The sequence below is a fragment of the Pristiophorus japonicus genome, chromosome 15 (genome assembly GCF_044704955.1).
Source record: "Pristiophorus japonicus isolate sPriJap1 chromosome 15, sPriJap1.hap1, whole genome shotgun sequence".
Taxonomy (NCBI): domain Eukaryota; kingdom Metazoa; phylum Chordata; class Chondrichthyes; family Pristiophoridae; genus Pristiophorus; species Pristiophorus japonicus.
The window spans coordinates 166,752,472-166,765,633 of record NC_091991.1 but is presented as its reverse complement, the minus strand read 5'-3'; positions in this window follow the sequence as shown (position 1 = coordinate 166,765,633).

Genomic DNA, 13,162 nt, shown 5'->3' with positions numbered 1-13,162 from the left:
CAGCATGCTCCAACAAACAGCAATGCCATAATGACCAGATAATCTGTTTTAGTGATGTTGTTCAAAACCATAAGGAATCACTGGATTGCCCCCAGTGTCATCAAACAAAAAGTGCCCCTTTTAAGAGGGGCACAACCAATCAGGATCTAAACCATCAAATAAAGGAAACTTGTAAAATTAAATCATAATATTATCAATGTCCAGTAGGTCCTTCAGTTATTGCGATGCTCATCGGTTGCAGAAGGCTTCAAGTGTACCGGCATACACTGCACTCTCCAGGGTCACCCGGGCTCAGACAAGACCACAAAAGAGAGGCAGGCAGCCAGAGTTGCAGCCCCCATGGTTAGGGTTAGCAACCCTGGTTGGCTGTATTCCTGGAGGTTTCATCACATGATCTCCCATTTCCCATTGTCCCACCTCCACCATTGGTCTACCAATACGTAAATGCAAGTAAGACTTGCATTTATATAGCACCTTTCACGACCTCAGGTCATTCCAAAGCGCTTTACAGCCAATGAAGTACTTTTGAAGTATAGTCAGTGTTGTAATGTAGGAAACGTGGCATCTTATCTGCACACAGCAAGGTTCCCAAAACAGTAATGCGATGATGATGATCAGATAATCTTCTTTTAGGTGTTGGCTAAGGGATAACTATCGGCCAGGACACCAGGGAGAACTCCACTGCTCTTCTTTGAATAGTGCCATGGGAAATTTTACGCTCAACTGAGAAGGAAGATGGAACCTTGGTAATGTCTCATCTAAAAGATGGCACCTCCGACAGTATAACATTCCCTCAGTACTGCGCTGGAGTGTCAGCAGGATTATGTGCCCTAGGAAATCTATGGTTTAAGTTGGTGAAGTTCTAACAGTCCCTAAGTATTTGCTCCTGCAAACCTGAACCGAAGCTCTCTGACCTTAGGAGTGGGCTGGATCCCTGAGGGGAAGGGAGGGGGTGGGTGGCACAGTGCACTCCGCACCTGTCAAATATCTACCTGACCGAAACAAAAATAAATTAGTCTGTAATTGGTTTTACCAATCCCACCACATTCCAATCCGCTCAAAACAAAGCACTTGACACTATTGGGGCTATAATGTGTGTCAAACTTGACTGATCAGTATTGGCAAGTTTCACTTATTTAAAGTGACACTTTTTTAAGGTAATCCACATACCCCATGCCAATAAGATACCTCAACATCCAATGGCAAATTAACGAGGACAAAGTTGCATATTTCAGTTAGAAAATGATGCATAGTAAAAATTAAATTATACATAAAGTTAATTATCCACTGGGATCATCTAGGTCACAATACTTTTTATATAAAATGATGTCGATTTCTGAAATTGACAAAGTGGTTAGGTTTAGAATTGAGAGAATCCCAACAGACATACCATCAACAGATGGCATGTTGAACGGTAGTACCAAAACCCGATCTAGAGAAAACTACAAATGGTTTCTTGTATGTCTTACATATCAAGGTCACCAGAGGATGTTTAAATGGCGGGGGGAGTGGGGGGAGGGGGGAGGGGGAATTAAATTCCTGGGTTAGTCCTCCCTTAACCTAGCTGACAACAACTAACTCAGCACATATCAAAGAAGGCCTTGGAGAGGGTACAGAGGACATTTATTAAAATGGTACCAGGAATGTGAGACTTCACTTATCTGGAGAGGCGAGAGAAGCTGGGAATATCCTCCTTCCAACAGAGAAGATTAAAGGGAGATTTGATAGAGGTGTTCAAAATCATGAAGGGTTTTGTCAGAGTAAATAAAGAAAAATTGTTTCCAGTGGCAAAAGAGTCAAGAACGAGATGGCACAGATTTCTGGATGAGCAGAAATTTTCTCCAATTGAATATTGGGATGACCGAAGCCATTGCTTTTAGTCCCCACCACAAACTCCATTCCCCAGCCACAGTCTCCATCCCTCCAGCCAACTTCTGTCTGAGGCTGAACCATACTGTTCACCACCTTGGTGTTATATTGGACCCTGAAATGAGCTTTCAATCACATATCTGCAGCAAAACTTAGACCGCCTATTTCCACTTCCGTAACATCGCCCGTCTCTGTCCTTGCCTCAGCTCATCTGCTACTGAAGCTCTCATTCATGCCTTTGTTACCTCTAGACTTGACTATTCCAACGCACTCCTGGCTGGCTTCCCACGTTCTACCCTACGTAAACTAGAGGTGATCCAAAACTCGGCTGCCCGTGTCCTAACTCGCACCAAGTCCCGCTCACCCATCACCCACTGTGCTCGCTGACCTACATTGGCTCCTGGTTAAGCAATGCCTCGATTTCAAAATTCTCATCCTTGTTTTCAAATCCCTCCATGACCTCGCCCCTCCCTATCTCTGTAATCTCCTCCAGCCCCACAACCCCCCGAGATGTCTGCGTTCCTCTAATTCTACCCTTTTGAGCATCCCTGATTATAATCGCTCACCCATTGGTGGCCGTGCTTTCTGTTGCCTAGGCTCTAATCTCTGGAACTCCCTGCCTAAACCTCTCCACCTCTCTACCTCTCTTTCCTCCTTCAAGACGCTCTTTAAAACCTACCTCTTTGACCAAGCTTTTGGAAATCTGCCCGGATCTCTGCTTATGTGGCTCGATGTCAAATTTTTTATCTCATAATACTCCTGTGAAGTGCCTCGGGACGTTTCACTACGTTAAAGGCGCTATATAAATACAAGTTGTTGCTGTTGCTGTAATTGGCAAAAAAACCAGAGGCGACATGAGGAAGAGAATTTTACGCAGCGAGTTGCTATGATCTGGAATGCACTGCCAGAAAGGGGAGGGTGGAAGCAGATTTAATAGTAACTTTCAAAAGGGAATTGGATATTTTTGCTTGAAAAAGAAAAAAAAATTGCGGTACTATGGGGAAAGAGGGCTATGTGGAGGGAACCTGTCAAGATTGCTACTTCCCAGTTGTTGTTCAGTGACCTCTGCTGGTCAAATGATGATAGACAACAAATGATGATAGAAAAGGTTGTCTGTGATGCTCTTGATATGATTTGAGGTCTCCCAGCAATTTTAATTCGTATTCATAGCAAAATGGCAGTGTGCATAAGTAGCTCGTGTCTACAATGAATGGCAGAGCAGTCCACAAAACGAACAGTTGTCTTTCCATTTGTGGTGTAGCAGACTGGGGATGCCAATCATAATCTCGCGGCCACAACAAAAAGTCAGTAAATATCATGCTGTCAGACCACTGAGTCAGGTGAAAACCTAGGCAAATTTAATTGAAAGCCACATTAAGATTCTGATGATATAAATATTTAGACAACGATAGACTGAATCAGTCCACAAGAGGTTGCCTGCAGAACTTATCTCTTGTGGATTTCAGTAATCTGCAAGACTTTTAGAGATGAAGTCTTTCACAGACGTTCCAATGCAATGTTTGTACCTCAGTGTGGTGATATTCCTGCCCACTACATAGAGCCCAAGGGCCTGTTAGAGAAACTGAAACAGAATTAAAAGCTAACGTTGCAGCAAGGGTGAGTAACAATGGCAGTGCTTTTATGCCAAAAGAAACTTTTCATGGCACAGATGTTATCACCCTTTAAAGATGACTCCCATGATGGTGCAGATTAATTTGAATGAATTGACCTTCTTCCGTTAGTTTGTAAATGCACATGTTTTAACACTAAACGTAGCGCTGGAGGTTAATTTGGTCACAAATTAGGGGTAGTTTTTGTTATAGGGTCATAGGAACTGGATTAAGACTGGGTCAAGCTAATTTCACATAGAACACCTGTAGTTGCAGATCAGATCTCCATCGCATTGGGCTGGATGGGATTTCAACCCAGGTCCCAGCAGCGAAAGGATAGCTTCTAACCCACAAAAAAGGTACCAACATGTTCATGAAGTCACAATACAGTGTGTCACAGGTCACAGGCTACTTACAGAAGTACACATTGGGTCATCCCGTGTTGATGCGGACAATGGAACATTGCACGTTTTGGAGGGGAGATTCAGGGGGCCATTTAGTCAGTAATCTGACAATTTCTGAATATAGGCAATTTCAACGAAAAGCCTCCAGGAAAAACAATTTCAAAAATTTATTGAAATGCAGCCAAATCCAGAGAGTTTCATGCATTTGGCTATTATTCTGGCACAGAGACAAACATTCAAAGATATCCCTAATCAGAATGCTATTTTCCTGTATTTAAAGTCACATAAAATGGCATAATAAAGATCAGCCCGACATGAGTGAATAATTTGCTAATACTCATAGTCTAAGCTCACAGGTGCAGAATGACCATATGGACAAGGTGCCAGTGGCATGAAACACCTGTTGAACCATATCACATTGAGTCACCACCATTCATGAGGTCATCAGAGTACAGGTTGAACCTCCCTTATCCGGAACCCTCGGGACCTGGCCTGTTCCGGATAAGGAATTTTTCTGGATGAGGGGTGGTCACGGTAAATTGGATGGTACAGGTACTGAGCAAGGAAGGACTTCAAATTGTTCAATTTGTTCATGTTGGAGTTCTGCGCATGCGCCACCCGGTGGCTGGGAATGGTTCCGGACGAGGGGTGGTTCCGGAGAAGGGAGTTCCGTATAAGGGAGGTTCAACCTGTACCTGTATAAGGGAGAAAATTGTTTATGTTTTCAATTACAGAAAAAAACAAGTTTCTCCTAATAAAATTTACACGTGGGAAGCCTCAGGGATGCATTGCTGTAGCACAAGATTGCTCCGTGGGTGTAGTACAAAAGGTAACGCCTGTCAATGATGGTTCAAGGCTACACTTTATAATGGGGTTTTCTTTTCTTCTGAAATGAGAAGGACATTCATGTCAGTCAAAGTCAGAATGCTCAATCATGACTATGATTTTGTTTTATTTGATTTGGTAAACCAAAGGATACCAGAAAATCTTTGAAATAACCTAAACCTCCTAAAGATATTTGGAAGGACATTGTAGGACAATGGTTTCATCCCGGATTCATTCGTAGCGGACAAGAACAATTAGTTAACACGACCGGCTTTTCTCCTTCACAATCTTCTTCTAACTGTTTCTTTGCTTCTCTTTCCTCCTCCAGTTCCTTCATAAGCCAACTGACTACTGCATCGCGATCGCTCGCCTTCTTAACTCCTCTAACCCCCTTTGTAATTCTTTTCGAACATTCACCAGTTCTGACGAAGGGTCATCGATCTGAAACGGTAACTCTGTTTTTCTCTCCACAGATGCCGCCTGACCCGCTGAGATTTCCAGTGTTTTCTGTTTTTATTTCAGATTCCAGCGTCCGCAGTATTTTGCTTTTTGTCCCTTCCGATTACAGTTTGTGTGGTTTTACATTTCCATAAAAGGTTTCTCAACAGTCAGTATTGCTTCTATTGTGTTGGGGATTAGAAACATAGAAACATAGAAAGTAGGTGCAGGAGTACGCCATTCGGCCCTTCGAGCCTGCACCGCTATTCAATAAGATCATGGCTGATCATTCCCTCAGTACCCCTTTCCTGCTTTCTCTCCATATCCCTTGATCCCTTTAGCCGTAAGGGCCATATCTAACTCCCTCTTGAATATATCCAATGAACTGGCATCAACAACTCTCTGCGGCAGGGAATTCCACAGGTTAACAACTCTCAGTGAAGAAGTTTCTCCTCATTTCAGTCCTAAATGGCCTACCCCTTATCCTAAGACTATGTCCCCTGGTTCTGGACTTCCCCAACATCGGGAACATTCTTCCTGCATCTAACCTGTCTAGTCCCGTCAGAATCTTATACGTTTCTATGAGATCCCCTCTCATCCTTCTAAACTCCAGTGAATAAAGGCCTAGTTAATCCAGTCTCTCCTCATATGACAGTTCAACCATCCCTAAAATCAGTTTGGTGAACCTTCGCTGCACTCCCTCAATAGCAAGAATGTCCTTCCTCAGATTAGGAGACCAAAACTGAACACAATATTCCAGGTGAGGCCTCACTAAGGCCCTGTACAACTGCAGTAAGACCTCCCTGCTCCTACACTCAAATCCCCTAGCTATGAAGGCCAACATTTGCCTTCTTCACCGCCTGCTGTACCTGCATGACAACTTTCAATGACTGATGAACCATGACACCCAGGTCTCGTTGCACTCCCCTTTTCCTAATCTGCTGCCATTCAGATAATATTCTGCCTTCGTGATTTTGTCCCCAAAATGGATAACATCACATTTATCCTCATTATACTGCATCTGCCATGCATTTGCCCACTCACCTAACCTTTCCAAGTCAAACTGCAGCCTCTTGGCGTCCTCCTCACAGCTCACACCGCCACCCAGTTTAATATCATCTGCAAACCTGGAGATATTGCACTCAATTCCTTCATCTAAATCATTAATGTATATTGTAAAGAGCTGGGGTCCCAGCACTGAGCCCTGCGGCACTCCATTAGTAACTGCCTGCCATTCTGAAAAGGACCTGTTTATTCCGACTCTCTGCTTCCTGTCTGCCAACCAGTTCTCTATCCACGTCAGTGCATTACCCCCAATACCATGCGCTTTGATTTTGCACACCAATCTCGAGTGCGGGACCTTGTCAAAAGCCTTTTGAAAGTCCAAATACACCACATCCACGGTTCTCCCTTGTCCACTCTGCTAGTTACATCCTCAAAAAATTCCAGAAGATTCGTCAAGCATGATTTCCCTTTCATAAATCCATGCTGACTTGGACCGATCCTGTCACTGCTTTCCAAATGCACTGCTATTTCGTCCTTAATGATTGATTCCATTACTTACCCCACTACTGATGTCAGGCTAACCGGTCTATAATTACCCGTTTTCTCTCTCCCTCCTTTTTTAAAAAGTGGTGTTACATTAGCTACCCTCCAGGCAATAGGAACTGATCCAGAGTCGATAGACTGTTGGAAAATGACCACCAATGCATCCACTATTTCTAGAGCCACTTCCTTAAGTACTATGGGATGCAGACTATCAGGCCCCGGGGATTTATCGGCCTTCAATCCCATCAATTTCCCGAACACAATTTCCCACCTAATAATGATATCCTTCAGTTCCTCCTTCTCACTAGACCCATTGACCCCTAGTACATTCGGAAGGTTATTTGAGTCTTCCTTCGTGAAGACAGAACCGAAAAATTTGTTCAATTGGTCTGCCATTTCTTTGTTCCCCATTATAAATTCACCTGAATCCGACTGCAAGGGACCTACGTTTGTCTTCACTAATCTCTTTCTCTTCACATATTTATAGAAGCTTCTGCAGTCAGTTTTTATGTTCCCTGCAAGCTTCCTCTCGTACTCTATATTCCCCCTCTTAATTAAACCCTTAGTCCTCCTTTGTTGAATTCTAAATTTATCCCAGTCCTCAGATTTGTTGCTTTTTTTAGCCAATTTATATGCCTCTTCCTTGGTTTTAACACTATCCTTAATTTCCCTTCTTAGCCACGGTTGAGCCACCTTCCCCGTTTTATTTTTACTCCAGACAGGGATGTACAATTGCTGAAGTTCATCTATATGATCTTTAAATGTTTGCCATTACTTATCCACTGTTAACCCTTTAAGTGTCCTTTGCCCAGTCTATACGAGCCAATTCACGCCTCATACCGTCAAAGTTACCTTTCCTTAAGTTTAGGACCCTAGTTTCTGAATTAACTGTGTCACTCTCCATCTTAATAAAGAATTCAACCATATTATGGTCACTCTTCCCCAAGGGGCCTCGTACAACAAGATTGCTGATTAGTCCCTTCTCGTTACACATCACCCAGTCTGGGTTGGCCAGTTCTCTCGTTGATTCCTCGACATATTGCTCAAGAAAACCATCCTTAATACACTCCAGGAAATCCTCTTCCACCCCATTGCTACCAGTTTGGTTAGCCCAATCGATATGTAGATTAAAGTCGCCCATGATAACTGCTGTACCTTTATTGCACACATCCCTTATTTCTTGTTTGATGCTGAATCCAACCTCACTACTACTGTTTGGTGGTCTGTACACAACTCCCACTAGCGTTTTCTGCTCTTTGGTATTCCGCAGCTCCACCCATACCGATTTCACATCATCCAGGCTAATGTCCCTCCTTACTCTTGCATTAATTTCCTCTTTAACCAGCAACGCCACCCCACCTCCATTTCCTCTCTGCCTATCCTTCCTACATGTTGAATACCCGTGGATGTTGAGTTCCCAGCCTTGGTCACCCTGGAGCCATGTCTCCGTGATGCCAATTACATCATATGCATTAACTGCTGCCTGCGCAGTTAATTCGTCCACCTTATTACGAATACTCCTCGCATTGAGGCACAGAGCCTTCAGGCTTGTCTTTTTAACACACCTTGCCCCTTTAGAATTTTGCTGTAATGTGGCCCCTTTTTGTTTTTTGCCTTGGGTTTCTCTGCCCTCCACTTTTACTATTCTCCTTTCTATCTTTTCCTCCTGCCTCCATTTTATTTCCCTCTGTCTCCCTACATAGGCTCCCATTCCCCTGCCATATTAGTTTAACTCCTCCCCAACAGCACTAGCAAACACTCCCCCTCGGACATTGGTTCCGGTCCTGCCCAGGTGCAGACCATCCGCTTTGTATTGGTCCCACCTCCCCCAAAACAGGTTCCAATGTCCAAGGAATTTGAATCCCTCCCTGCTGCACCACTCCTCAAGCCATGTATTCATCTGAGCTATCCTGCGATTCCTACTCTGACTAGCACGTGGTACTGGTAGCAATCCTGAGATTACTACTTTTGAGGTCCTACTTTTTAATTTAGCTCCTAGCTCCCTAAATTTGTCTCGTAGGACCTCATCCCATTTTTAACCTATATCGTTGGTACCTATGTGCACCACGACAACTGGCTGTTCACCCTCCCTTTTCAGAATGTACTGCACCCGCTCCGATACATCCTTGACCCTTGCACCAGGGAGGCAACATACCACCCTGGAGTCTCGGTTGCGGCCGCAGAAACGCCCATCTATTCCCCTTACAATCGAATCCCCTATCACTATAGCTCTCCCACTCTTTTTCCTGCCCTCCTGTGCAACAGAGCCAGCCACGGTGCCATGAACTTGGCTGCTGCTGCTCCCCCCTGATGAGTCATCCCCCTCAACAGTACCCAAAGCGGTGTATCTGTTTTGCAGGGGGATGACCGCAGGGGACCCCTGCACTACCTTCCTTGCACTGCTCTTCCTGCTGGTCACCCATTTACTATCTGGCTGAGTACCCTTTACCTGCGGTGAGACCAACTCGCTACACGTGCTATTCACGTCATTCTCAGCATCGTGGATGCTCCAGAGTGAATCCACCCGCAGCTCCAGTGCCGCAATATGGTCCGTTAGGAGCTGGAGGCGGAAACACTTCCCGCACACGTAGTCGTCAGGGACACCGGAAGCGTCCCTGACTTCCCACATAGTACAAAAGGAGCATAACATGTGTCCGAGCTGTCCTGCCATGGCTTAACCCTTAGATTAACTTACATTGGCAACAATAATGCTGAATGTTACTTACTGATATAGAAAAGAAAAAGAAAGTAAAACTACTTACCAATCACCAGCCAATCACTTACCCCCTTGGCTGTGACATCACCTTTCGATTTCTTCCTACTTCTTTTTTGCCTCCGTGCTGCAGCTGCACCGGCTGGGCCTTTATAGACCTCACCCACGCCGCTGCTCCGCCTCTCGAACTGCCGCCGATCCCCGGACTCCCGCTAGCGCAGTTTAACATTAACCATTTTAAACAGGAGTCTCCAGGAGTTGTGCCCTAACCAGTGTTTTATACAGTTCAGGCATAAACCTCCTGCTCTTGTATTCTATGCCTCGGCTAATAAAGGCAAGCATTCCGTGTGCCTTCGTAACCATCTTATCGACCTGGACATGCACTCCACAGTCCCCTTGTTCCTCTACACTTAAACTACTTGCCTTGTTAGCCCTCCCCAAATCCATTACCTTACACTTCTCTAGATTGAATTCCATTTGCCGCTGTTCTGCCTACCTGGCCAGTCCATCGATACCTTCCTGCAGTTTACAGTTTTCTTCTTTATTATCAAGCACATGGCTAAATTTTGTATCATTTGCAAATTGTTTAATCATACCCCTTATGGCAAGTAGTTTAAGAGACCAAAACTGTACACAATACTTCAGGCGTGGTCTCACCAGGGCCCTATTATAAGAAACAGTCAAGTGCTGTGAGGGATGGAAAGCAGGAGATGGCAAACTCTTTCTGGAAAGACGAGCTAAAATAGGTCAAAGAGCTTTCCTCATCCATACCTACCTTGCGTTCGTGAGATTTAAACCAGTGATGGGAGACTTCAGTTACATGGATAGACTGGAGAAACTGGGATTGTTCTTGTTGTGTATCTGTAAAGCATACACTCCCATGTTCCGCCACCAGGGAGCGCATCCCCTGAAGTCCCAAGGGATCCCAGCATCCCTTGGGAGCACTGTATATAAGCCGGCCCTTAAGGCCTGTTCCTACTCTGGAGTGTCTTAATAAAGACTGAGGTCACTGTTACTTTAACCTCCCTGTGTGCAGTCTCATCTGTGTTAGGAACACAATAACTGGGGATGAGAATACGAATCCAACGCAAAGATGCAGCAAACTGTGGGCATGCTGGAGAAGTTCTCGGAGGGTGAGGACTGGGAAGCCTATGTTGAACGGCTAGACCAGTACTTTGTAGCCAACGAGCTGGACGGAGAGGGAAGCGCTGCAAAAAGGAGAGTGGTCCTCCTCACGGTCTGCGGGGCATCGACCTACAGCCTCATGAAGAATCTTCTGGCTCCGGTGAAACCCACAGATAAGTCGTATGAGGAGCAGTGTACACTGGTTCGGAAGCATCTTAACCTGAGGGAGAGGTGTTGCTACAATTGTACAGGGCCTTGGTGAGGCCACACCTGGAGTATTGTGTACAGTTTTGGTCTCCTAACCTGAGGAGGGACATTCTTGCTATTGAGGGAGTGCAGCGAAGGTTCACCAGACTGATTCCCGGGATGGCGGGACTGACCTATCAAGAAAGACTGGATCAACTGGGCTTGTATTCACTGGAGTTCAGAAGAATGAGAGGGGACCTCATAGAAACGTTTAAAATTCTGACGGGGTTAGACAGGTTAGATGCAGGAAGAATGTTCCCAATGTTGGGAAAGTCCAGAACCAGGGGACACAGTCTAAGGATAAGGGGGAAGCCATTTAGGACTGAGATGAGGAGGAATTTCTTCACCCACAGAGTGGTGAACCTGTGGAATTCTCTACCACAGAAAGTTGTTGAGGCCAATTCACTAAATATATTCAAAAAGGAGTTAGATGAAGTCCTTACTACTAGGGGAATCAAGGGGTATGGTGAGAAAGCAGGAATGGGGTACTGAAGTTGCATGTTCAGCCATGAACTCATTGAATGGCGGTGCAGGCTAGAAGGGCCGAATGGCCTACTCCTGCACCTATTTTCTATGTTTCTATGTTTCTATGATGGTGAGGTATCGGTTCTACACGTGCCAGCGATCTGAAGGTCAGGAAGTGGCGAGCTACGTCGCCGAGCTAAGGCGACTTGCAGGACAATGTGAGTTTGATGGCTACCTGGAGCAAATGCTCAGAGACATTTTTGTACTGGGCATTGGCCACGAGACCATCCTACGAAAACTTTTGACTGTAGAGACACCGACCCTCAGTAAGGCCATTGTGATAGCACAGGCGTTTATGTCCACCAGTGATACCACCAAACAAATCTCTCAGCATACAAGTGCTAGCAATGTACATAAATTAACTGGAACTGTGTTTGCGAGCAGAAATGTACAGGGCAGAAACCACAAGTCTGCAACTGCCAGCAGGCCTCCGGTGACCCAGATGAATCAGAGTCCGCAACAAAGGATGAATGCAAGGCAATTCACACCTTGTTGGCATTGTGGAGGCTTCCATTCAGCCTATTCATGCCGCTTCTAAGGGTATGTTTGCAAAAGCTGTGGAACAATGGAGCACCTCCAACAAGCTTGCAGACGAGCTGCAAGTTCTGCAAAACCAGCTAACCACCACGTGGCAGAGGAAGATCGGTCCGTGGTGGATCAAAGCAATTTCGAGCCTCAGAGAGATGAGGCAGATGCTGAAGTACACGGGGTGCACACATGTTCGACGAAATGTCCACCTACAATGCTAAGTGTAAAATTGAATGGCTTATCCGTAGCCATGGAACTGGACACTGGCGCTAGCCAATCCATCAGGAGTAAAAAGATGTTTGAGAGACTGGTGCAACAAGGCACTCAGACCAGCCCTGAGCCCCATCCACACGAAACTGAGAACGTACACCAAAGAGCTTATCACTGTCCTGGGCAGCGCCATGGCCAAGGTCACCTACGAGGGCACGGTGCACGAACTGCCACTCTGGATTGTTCCGGGCGATGGACCCACATTGCTTGGAAGGAGCTGGCTGAGCAAAATCCGCTGGAACTGGGATAACATCCGAGCGCTATCACATGTCGATGAGGCCACATGTACCCAAGTTCTTAACAAATTTCCTTGCCTTTTTGAACCAGGCATTGGAAAGTTTTCCGGGCGAAGGTGCGGATCCACTTGGTCCCAGAGACACGACTCATTCACCACAAGACGCGAGCGGTACCTCACATGATGAGGGAGAGAGTGGAAATCGAGCTGGACAGGCTGCAATGCGAGGGCATCATCTCCCCAGTGGAATTTAGCGAGTGGGCCAGCCCGATTGTTCCAGTACTCAAAAGTGATGGCACGGTCTGGATTTGTGGCGATTATAAAGTAACTATTAATTATTTCTCGCTACAGGATCAATACCCGCTACCTAATGCAGACGACCTATTTGCGACGCTGGCAGGAGGCAAGACGTTCACCAAGCTCGACCTGACTTTGGCCTACATGACGCAGGAGCTGGAGGAGTCTTCGAAGGGCCTCACCTGCATCAACACCACAAGGGACTGTTCATCTACAACAGATGCCCATTTGGAATTCGGTCGGCTGCAGCGATCTTCCAGAGAAACATGGAGAGCCTACTCAAGTCGGTACCATGCATGGTGGTTTTTCAGGACGACATATTGGTCACGGGTTGGGACACCGTCGAGCACCTACAAAACCTGGAAGAGGTCGTCTAGCAACTGGATCGCGTAGGGCTGCGGCTGAAGAGGTCGAATGCGTCTTCGTGGCAACAGAAGTGGAGTTTTTGGGGAGAAAGATCACGGTGGACGGCATTCGGCCCACAGACGCCAAGACAGAGGCTATCAGGAACGCGCCCAAGACACAGAAC